This window comes from Pinus tabuliformis, chromosome 1_1 (genome assembly GCF_031772625.1).
Source record: "Pinus tabuliformis cultivar Carrire ecotype Pingquan chromosome 1_1, CPIR1, whole genome shotgun sequence".
NCBI classification, from domain to species: Eukaryota; Viridiplantae; Streptophyta; class Pinopsida; order Pinales; family Pinaceae; genus Pinus; species Pinus tabuliformis.
The window spans coordinates 218,335,737-218,347,194 of NC_142297.1; positions in this window are offsets into that span (position 1 = coordinate 218,335,737).

Here is an 11,458-nt window from a genome sequence, read left to right on the forward strand (position 1 = left end):
CAGGGAATCCTCGGAGTAGGACCAACTTGAGGGATTCAGGGTCAAGTGTGCACCTGGCCCGCTTATAGCTAAGTTGGAACCTCTCCTCATAATCCTCTAAGGACTCATCATTTCCCATGGTCATTCGAAAGATTTCTCCCTTGGTTTCCTTAGACCTACAATAATCCCTGTACTTGGTATTGAAAGCTTGTTGCATCTGAGCCCAAGTGGTGATACTATTCCCAGGTAAGCCCATGAACCAGCGTAATGCTGCATCCTTAAGAGTTGAAGGGAAGAGTTTCAGCTTTTGCTCATCTTCAGTATAGTCATAGGTTCTACAAAGGACAACAAACTCAAACAGGAAGGTATCAGGATCTTCAGTAGTCAGTCCATGGAAGTGAGGTAAGGCGGAGGGGCTAATGTTCTTCATTTTTATCTCTCCATTGGTCTCTCGGATGGGGAAGGCACCTTCTATTCTCTCATCTTCTCTTCTATTGTCAGCCATAGCTTCAGGTGGAGTGGTCTCTAACTCTTCTTCTACTATAGGATCTTTGTATGTCTTGGGATGTTCACCTATAGGTTCTTCTGGATCACTGTCACCAAAGAAGAGAGAAGGGTGACTCAGTGATGTGGTGAGGGTGTTGGGTAGGAATTTGCCTGATTTATCTCGGTTCCTACGAGGCATGAAATGGAAAAGACTTTCCTTTTTGATTGTTTTTGCTTTTTTTATTTTGTACCTGCAAAACTGAAACAGATTGATCTACAACTAACTATAAAGATGCATAAGTAAACCGAAAGCAGGAAAGAACTAATCTACTTTGCTCAAATGAAATTGCAGGAATGGAAATGCTAGTCTATGCTTGCAGAAATGAAAGGCTAATCTATGAAAGCAGGAAATGCTAATCTATGAAAGCGGGAAATTCTAATCTATGAAAGCAGGAAATGTTAATCTATGAAAGCAGGAAATGTCTACGCTACTTTTGCAGAATGGAAATGAAATAAACTACTTAGCAGAAGGCAAGAGTAAGAAAATAGAAGAAAAGCAAAAATTCTAATACTCTGACGCTTCCCCGGCAATGGCGCCAAAAAGATGGTGGTCTCCAGTATTGTAGCAATAATGCTACAACTCCTGGGGCTTCCTATCTCTAATTTTATCAACCTGGTAGTTCGTACAAACTTGGAAACGACGGTGCTGTATGCACAAGTACTAGCTCTTGTCGCAGCTGTCACTTGGTCAGTTGGCACAAGTCCGCTAGGGCTCAAGCCAACTTCTATATGCTCTCAGAAGAAGCTTTCTAAATGATGGACGAAGGCTATCTCAGAGGAAATCAATCTACTTTGCAAAAATGAACTGAAAGCCAACCAAAACATGAAACCCTAGTAAACCCTAATCTGACTAGTTTGACCTCTATGATGCAATAGTGAAAGTGCAAATGTCTAAAAATGATGCCATTACTTCTAATGATGTGAAATGCATGAACTCAAACTACTTCTATGAAAAAGAACATTGTTTTTGTATTTTTTCTTAAGTGGAGGGAGTGATTATGAATTTGTTTCTTATTAGGGTTTGGTTGTGCAGAGGTGGTGCGACGGAAGAGAAAGCTTGGGAAAGGTCAAGAGGGCTAGGAGAGGTCCCAGGGGGTCCCTAGCATTAGTCCACAGAGGTCTACAACGTTCATATGCTTAGCAACCAAGTTTGCAGGCTTCTATAGGATGTCTGCAGGGGATCCTACAGGAAACTAAGAAATTCTACAGGAAGTCCGCTAACTTCTACAGGATGTGTTGTAAGTGGAAGTTTTGGGTGATGGTGAAGTGATGGAACGGTATGGGTGGATAGGTAAGGTGAAGATGGAGCTTGTGAAGACTCAGGGGCAGAGAAACAGGATGGAGAAAGAGTGCACGGAGTTGGTTGGTTGTTGTTGGGAGAAGTATCCAATACGGAATGACCCTATCCCACTCTAAGGGTGATAGTTCCTTAGCAACAATCAAAGCAAAGCTATCTAAGATTACTTCTTTATGAGATTTAAAAGAGTGGAGAAATAGATCCACTAACCGATGTCTTTCGCTAATGGTTGGTCCAATCTTCTCTCCTTGCTGCTTGCTCCCAGCTCCTTGCTCTTTCACTGGCCCAGCTACACCAAGATCCTGCAAAATGGCAAGAGAGGGAAACTACAAGAAGCATACATTCATAATTGATTCAAGGATTAGAATAAATCAAATACACAAGTATAACAATACACCATTGAGACACATGCATATAGAAGAACCTCAAATGCTTTATTAATGGAAGAAGTAAGGTTCAGGAAGTGATACAACCATAAGAGGCCCAATCCAGCATCACCTTCCCAGCAGAAAGAAATCTCCTCTTCACCTCCTTCAAAGCAAATCACCCAATAGTTCTAAACTCAAACCAACAGCAATTCTTTACATTCACAAGATTCCAGCCCCCTGGATCTCATGGGAGAGAGATCCATATATAGGAGTTTGGAGAGAGGATGAGTCAGCCTGAGATGTGACTAGTGTCCTCTCCCACTCCAGTTCTTCTTCAGTTCTTGAGTCCACTTGGAGGTTCTTGCTTCCACTTGGAGATCTAGAACCTCTTACTCATCACCAGTCGAATTCCCTGATCCAAGTGTCATTTTGGAAGCTTCCTGGGCATTGACACCTTGAGGAATGACTGTGCCACATGTCCAAACTCGCCCAGCGCAGGTAGCCTTCTTTGCAGTTGACATTCAACGCAGGTAGACAGTGGAGCAGTTGACATTCAGCGCAGATGCTCAGTGGAGTAGTTGACATGATCCAGAATTGTCTTGTTTTTGAGTGTTTTCAGGTGGAGAACTTTTATTAAGTGTTGTGGTTTGCTGGCCTTGTTCCTCTAGGGGTAGGAACAACATGTTTAGGGACTTTGGATCCCTTAGATTATGGACATGCTTCATGCTGTAAGGCACAAAAATGTCTATAACATTGGTGGATAGAAGGATGGCAGCAACGAAAGGTCAAAAAGATGAAGCTACGTGGCAATGGATGAGTTGGGAGGTAAACGAGCTGAACAGAGGTCGAGTAGGTGGCTTGAGGAGAGGTTAAGAAGAAGAAGAAGGAAGTAGAATGATATGGAGCAGTGTAAATAAAACAAATTACTTATGTCTTGCACCAAAAATGAGAATTCATTAACCAGTGCTACCTGTGCTATTAAACCAATGAAAAACGATGTAAATCATGAAGAAAAGTCGTGCATGGAATTGTAATGACGAAGTATGGCTCAAGAGCAAAATGCATGGAAGGATCCACGATTAGAACGACTGTGTTGCAGCTTGCATGAAAGTAGAAAAGACTGCGTTTTTTTGGTGGTTGGTATAGACTGCACCCCAATCCCTAAACAGAGATGGCAGTGGAGGCACTAACAACCTTTTCTTGGAGCTCCAGCGAATTACAAACCTCCTATCCTAATCTAAGTAGCTGAAAGTAATTTAACCATAAGCTAATCCTACTCAATATTATTAAAGAAATCAGATGAGCAACCTGTGTTCTTTGAAATGCATATCAAAACAAGGAAACAAAATGCTGGAAAGAAAGGTAAATAACACTACAAGAAGAGGAGATCTATTGCTCTCAGGTTGGGCCCTAACCTGAGAGCTATAGCTCCCTTAAAAGCTTAGAATTAGATCCAAATCTGCTTGCCTTTATTCATAATCAAAAGTCTAATGTCATGCCAAAACTGGCTTACAAAAACAAACACCGAGCTATGCTCAAGAATCACAATATCAGTCCAAAAGTTCAAAAAGCTCCTAACAAAGGCTACGGACTTCATATTTATACAAAATGAAGATCAAGTTGGCTTCCTCCATTCGTGGAGCTTGGCTGTCCAACTGAAAGTCAAACTGCTGTAAAACTGTTGATCCTGTAGAACGTGTTGGTTGCCTTTAAGCTTGGTGGGGAGAGCTGTTAGAGCTCGGAGTTAAGGTGAAAATCACGAGGAGGGTCATCAAGACTGTGGACAACCTCCTTATGAACCCGCAATGTCACCTTTGTTGTCTCCTTGTCTCCTTTTGCGTGGTCTTTTGCTCTCTTTAATGCCAAGAACCTGAAATCATCATGTATTAGTCACATAGATATAATGCCTGCCCTTCTTCCTACAAACAACACGAATATACTAAGAAATGAATGCATAAGTGGTAAAATATGAATGGTTGAACAAGGTAAGTAGGCCAATATGAGCCCAAATTGTACCAAAAATTGGGGCTCATCAGTATGCATGCATAAATTTTTCAGGAATTCATGGTTTCCCAAATCATTTTCCAAAGGATGCATATTTTCTAAGGAATGGTCCAAAATTCAATGGAGAAGATTTGAGTTTAACTTTGAAGCATATATCAGATTTCTGTGATTTTACTGAGCTTCTTAGAGTTAAACATGAGGATGTTTGTATTATGTTGTTCTATGATTCATTTCAAGGGAAATGTAAACGGTGGATTGAAAGCTTTCCTGCCAAATCCATCAAGTCATTTGAAGACTTTTGGTTTATGTTTTTGGAGGAATGGATAGATAGATCAGAGGTGGTGGCAAACTCTCCTTCAGTTCAAAGTTTCAAACAATGGAATAATGATCATAGTAATGGAGAAACAAATGAAAATTTTTCTTTGTCCTTGTCCTCGTATCTAAAATCATTTGAGTGTAAGGCAGAGGATAAGATGAAATTTTTGGATGAAGTTGCTGAGGACATTGAGAAAGACATTGAAGGTTTAGAAGGTCAAATTCAATCATATAGTCTTCATAATCATGATCATTATTTTCAGAAGCTTTCTATGGCAGAACATAAGGAGAGAGTGTTGCTTCCTTTCTCTTTCACGATTGAGGAACTGTACACTGTTGTTGAAGATCAGTTTGCACAACCAGAAAGTTACAAGAATCATCAAGCTGATCATGTATTCTGGGATCCTATAGCTAAATACATGGAAGAGTTTTACTCTCCAGTGTTTCAGCTTTTCCATGAAGATCAGAGGCAATTTTAGTGGCAGTGGTCATCACAATATCACAGTTACTCTGAACTCCGATGCAGTAAAAAAACTCAAATATCAGATAAGACAAATGATTGGCTACATTGGAAATTTCACATTGATTGAGCTGAAAGAAATTTGAATTGTTAGGGTAGGTAGGTAGGAAAATGCAAATAAGCTCAAGGTTGACTGTGCATTTTTTCAGTAGATGTAGATTTCTTTCTCCTACAGTGATCATCAAGCTTAAGCTCGAGGTGAAAGCCCAAGAAGCTTGAAAATGATGCTTGTCAAGCAATAGTCCATTTGTCATAATGGATAAAGCACTGGACCTGCGAGTTCTTAGCGCACTACAGGAGCACACTATCCCAAGTGGAGCCACCTGTTATCACCTAAGAAACAATTTCTAAATGGTTCATATCATTTTGATTGTAACGGTTTAGTGTTAATCCGAGTTTAGTTTTCTTTCAAGATTGGGCTTTTGGGCTTATATTTCTCAAGATATGGACAAAATTGGTATTGTTGGGGCAAATGGCACCCCTTACAGATGACAGCTGGCAAGAAAAATTGATCACCGCCAAGCAGAGAGTTGCGGTATGGATGTGGCCATCATGGTCATACTCAAAGACCGCCCTTAAACGTTTCAGTTGGCGATACATTATTATTGATGAAGCGCATCTAATAAAGAATGAAATTCACTTCTTGCAAAGACTATGAGAATCTACAACACCAACTACAGGCTTCTTATAACCGGCACACCTCTTCAAAACAGTTTTCACAAACTCTGGCTTCTTCTCAAATTCTTACTTCTAGAAATTCTTATGATCCTTGTGGGTGCAGGTCTAGCAGGCTTTGTTGTTCTGAAGAATGGTCGCTTGTTTGATATTATTTCAGAAATTCAGCCAATGATAACCCGATTGGAGAATCATTAAATGGCAACTCTAACAATACTGTTGTTTTTGAAGCTCAGGTGCGACGCTTGGCAAAAGAGATTAGGGAATTGGGTGCATCAAGAACAATAACCATTATGAATGGGAATTCCGATAATCTAGCATCTTTTGCAGTGCTAGCTGCTGCATTGGGAACATTGGCGTATGGTTACATGTGGTGAGGAACAAGAAGTGGTTCAACAACTTCATAAGGTTCTTCGGCCATTTCTTCTACGGAGACTAAAGTCAGATGTTGAAAAGGGTCTGCCTTTTAAAAAGGAAACCATATTGAAAGTTGGAATGTCACAAGTGCAAAAGAAATTTTTCCAGGCATTGCTTCAAAAGGATTTGGAGGTTGTGAATGCTGGAGGAAAGTGTAAGCGCCTTTTGAATATAGTCATGCAATTCAGGAAGTGCTGCAACCATCCATATCTCTTTCAGGGTGCTGAGCCAGGTCCACCATACACCATCGGAGATCATTTAATCACCAATGCGGGCAAAATGGTTCTTTTGAATAAGTTGCCTCCAAAACTGAAGGACCGTAATTCCAGAGTTCTTATTTTTTCACAGATGACAAGACTGTTGGACATTCTGGAGGATTATCGTATGTTCAGTGGATATCAGTATTGTCAAATTGATGGGAATACTTCAGCAGAGGCATCACCAGCGGAATTGCAACACGATATTCTTGGTTCTGGACTAAACAAACCTATTGTAAGTGATTTTGAACCCATGCAGTTGAACCTAGAACACAAAGATCCAGATTTGAGAAGAATTCAACGGTCCACAGCTGCTACTTCTGTGCGCCTTCAAGATGCTATTCAAAAGCTCAAGTCTCAGATGCCACCTATTGAAATTGCCTCTGTTATTAGAACTCTGTTCACTATTCTAAAGAATGTCATGGATCATCTAAATGAAACCAAATCCAGTTGCTTGTGCAAGGCTAATCCTATGTTTCAATTATCCATTCCAAAGTATCAAGTTGTTTTACAAAAGAAAAGTTGTTGTTCTTGTGTGTACTGGGGTATAATTGCTATCATGAAGGCTCACATAGTACACTCAGAACATGATGCAAACCTTTTTGCATTAGACAAACAGTTGAATCAAGAAGCTATTGCCTTGGATTGGACAAAGTCGAGGAGCCAGACATTAAGTGGGTTAAGGCATAAAGCTGATATGAATGAGTTTTTTCCTTCCTACCAAACTTACAGCATTAACAAGCTTGGAGGGAAACCTTTACATTCTGTGGTAAATACTCGTGCTTCTGCAGCAGCTGTAGCAATAAAACAGTTGGAAGAATGTTTTAATAGCAAAGTGCTCAAATAGTGAAGTTTTGGTTTGAAACTATGATTTTTGAAACAACTCAGCAGTTTCGTAGCGCGCTACGAAACTGCTGAAGGTGATAACTAAAAGCTCAGCAGTTTCGTAGTGCGCTACAAAACTGCTGAAGCTAAACAGTCTAATTTCAATTAACCGGTTTTGAATATGGACGGGAATTTTGAAAGGGGAATGTCTACAAGATATGCAAGGCATCAACTGAAGCTATTAAAATTCAACCAGGTCAAGGCAGGTGGAGATAATATGCATTCAAATCCAACTTTAGATTTTTGTCATAAAGTGAGCATATTTACAACACTTCAGGATATGTGAAACAGTTTGCAAGAATTTTGGCTTTCACGCATGAAAACGGTGGACAGCACATCAAGGACGTGGCAGTCTGCTCCATTTTGGGTAATTAAAAGATAAAGGATATACTTCGTTGGATCCGGACATGTTAAGGCAAACTAAAGACCGATACATAGGGGCAGTTTCCTATGTTTCAAGGTATTGGAAAACATGTGACATTGAAGACAAACATGGAGCCTTAAAGGTCCATCACAACCACTGGCAGAAGGGAACCATATGTCAGAGAACGAAAATGATTGTAGACCAAGGCTGTTATGGAGTTAGAGTCATAGTTGATTTAGATCTCTAAAAACTCCAGTCAACACTTTGTTGTATTTATTAAGTAGTTAGAGTTTAAGAGTGGTCAGTAATAGAAGTAGTTTTCGAATTCCCCTCATGCTGGAGGAGGAATCTCGATCAGTTAGAATAAGAGCTCTATATATAGCTGAAACAACAATGTAATCAAGGTTGGAAAACTTTGTAACAAAGATTGTATTTGGCCTATGTAAAGACTCATTTTCAGTAATACATGCTTGACTTTACTTCTCAGGATTCATGAAGGATTTGTTATGTTCAGAATATGTGATGTTGTTCTTTTCTTAATTCTTACAGTGGTATGGATGTATAATCACTCAGAATTCACTGAATGTGCTCTGACTTCCTGTATACATTTATAAACTGTGTGGTCCCATATGAGTTTATATTCTGAATGTTTAAATGTTGAATTCCCTGACTTCCATGTAAGGTTGAGTTCATTGTTATTTTGAGGTGTTGTTGACTCCATAAGACCAATGGATGTTTACTGATCATGTTCAACCATTCATATTTTTCACTTGTTTCATAGAGTTAGCCATCTAATCTTTATTAAAATCATTAACCTTTGAGAGATCCCTCTCAGGTTGAGGAGGCTAAGCCTCAGCCAAAAGTTGGTTTGAAATAGTTACTTAGAGTCAACCTGACCAGCAGCCTATCAGGGCCTGATTTTGAGATAACACCAGCATCACACTGTCATCAGAATCTATGGCTGTGAGCTTTGTCCTTACAGGCTCCCAAGATATGTACCAATGAGGTTGTTTGCCTTGGAATACTACAGCCAGCTTATCAATTCAGATCTGACTCATTTTCACAGCACCAAGAAGAAGGCTCGCCTGAAATTTAAAGACCACCTAGGGCCCTTTATCATGAACAAGAAAGAAGTTTGGCAAGATGCTAACCTAATACTGGAGGATCAACTTAAGTTGAAAAGAAGTTTCTGGTGGGTCCCTTATGACCCACTTGGCTTCATTAGTGCCAGAAGAGTCAAATATAGATTGACACCCTATGAACACTGCAAAATCCCACACATTGAAAAATATGCTAATCAAGATGGGTGGGCACAAGGCACATTAGTTGAAGAATTCACTCAGGAGGAAATTATGGAGCATAATGCTAAAGATCTTGAAAAAACTCTTGACTTGGATTCTGCTGACCAGGTAACTTTCAAGCTGCCATACCAAGTTGAAGAGGGTACATCTACAGCTGTAGCTTCACAAGCTGCCCAAGGAGCATCTACATCAGCAACAGGTACAGCTAAAGGAAAAGAGCCAATGGAGACAGAACAAGGAATGGTCACAGAACAGCCTGCCACTTCAATGGAACACTCCCAAAAACAGGCTCCTCCACAGCAAACAGAGGCACCCCAAATGCCAGTTTTACAGACTCCTGCCCATGAGGAAAGAGGTAGAAAACGAGACTGAGAAGACTCCACACCTGCTAGTGGGTCTACACAGCAGCCCGAAGCCAAGAGGCAAAAGGTTGACTCTCCAATTGAGGAGGAAGTCAGTGAGGAAATCCTTGGAAGTCCAAGAAGAGACAGAGAAGGGAGCCAACAAACAGCTACAAGCTCTTTCCAACAAGAGCAAGACAGACAATATGGCATGGAGGTGTCTTCCTCTACACAGCAAAGTAAAAAGCCAGCTAGCATCAAAGCCACCTTTAAAGAAATTAAGGCTCAAAATGAGCTATTAAGAGTACAATTGTATGACCAATTTCTTAAAGCAACACCTGCCAAGCAGGAAAGGTTGATGGCAGCATATGACATTAAAGAAGAAAGGATGATTCTCGCCCACTTCAAGCCCAAAGTTCAGCAGCCACAGTCAGCTGCAGACTATGTCAAGACAAGATTAGAGGTCCTGGCCAAGGACATTCGCCCCATGGATCAAATAGAGCTACATAAGAAAATAGGGGAAATGGTCTATGCCACCTTGGCGGATAAGGCCACGCTGGCTCATGAATTGAAGGAATCTTTAAAGAATACAAATACTCAGCTTGATTTGGAAAGAATGTCCTCCACAGCCAAAGACAACAGAATTAAAACATTGGAGGACATTATTGTTGACTTAGGACATGATCCTAAGGATCCTAAAGGTGTGAGGGCACTTATGAAAAAGAAGGATGATGATATTGCTGCATTAAAAAAGCGATTGAGGTTGCTTCCTACTGAACACCCTCAAACTGCAGAGCTAGTACAACAGAAAGAAGCTGAGGATACATTGGATTTGCTTATGCAAATGAACCAAAGAATTATACAAATGGAGGAAGAATTAGAAAGAGCAGCCCAGAGCAAGCAGGGAGAGTCGACCTCCCAGCCATCTCTAGCAGTTCCAGCTAATGTCCCTGTTCCTCCTACACAGCCAGCAGTCATCCCAGCAGCTACAGAAGCCACAGCATCAACAGCAGCAGCACCTGAATCAAGCATGAGCATGGATGAATTGACAAAAGTTGTCAAGGAGCTAGAGCTTCAAGCAACAGAGATAAAAGAGGCCAAAGAAAAGTTGGCCAATCTAGAAGGAAAATATGATAAGTCCAAAATGACAGTGGCTGAGCAGACAAGGGAAATTAAGGCCCTGAAGGACAAAATAAAAGCCTTGGAGAAATATCTGTCTTTGGACAAAACCCTGGCTGAAATGAAGAAGATTCTATGGGCCAAGATTAATCAGTCAATCACAGGCCAATGGAGGTCAATTCAGGCCATGTATGAACAGGTAGAACTAATTGGCCTAGCTCAGTTTGAAACTCAGAGAGCCAAAGCAGCATTGGGAAACATGCCTGAGCAGGCCAACAAAATGATCAACTTTTTAAATCATCAGACTAAGGAAGAGCTGGCAGCACTGCAGATCATGAGTAGAACAGATGCCATATTGACAGTAAAGAAGGTGCTTACATTAAGAGGCTTTGTGCAAACTCTAGAAGCAAGATGTCGGGAAATGCAAAAGGATGTAGACAACTTTGAAATAAAGCTTGCAGCACTACAGACTAAAGGATTGCCCAGCCTGTTGACCAGCGCTGGAAGGTTATTGACACGTGACCAATATGAAACTAGGCTCAATAATTATGTCACAAATCAGCTTACTGCTTCATCAAGTTCTCCAGCACAAGCAGGACCTCCCTTAAGACAGACTCTCTATGACAAGCTGGAAAACGTATTTTACATGGAACATGAAGTTAACCATCTGTTTGAGATGCCACCCAACTATTACAAGTATACAGAGGCTGATGAGACACTCATCAAGATACAAAAGCATCAGTTACCTCCCGAGGATTGTTGGCAGGCAATGCTGGCCATTTTGCCTAGGTAATTTCAGTTTTTGCCCCTTTTTATTTATTTCAAATCTCAGTCAGCTATGAGTCAGCAAAAGGAGGCACGAAAGCACCGGACAGGGCGGTTAAGGAATGTGCAGAGTAGGTTGGAGCAGTGACAAAGCAAGGGCTGGGACAGCAAGCCCAAAAAGCGCGGATTTTTGAAAGCGCAGCCCAGCCAACTCAATTGGACTCAAAATTCAATTTTCTCTGACAGAATGAACAACTGTTACATTCATATTTACTGCAGCATTTACTCTTGCAGCTACTATTCCT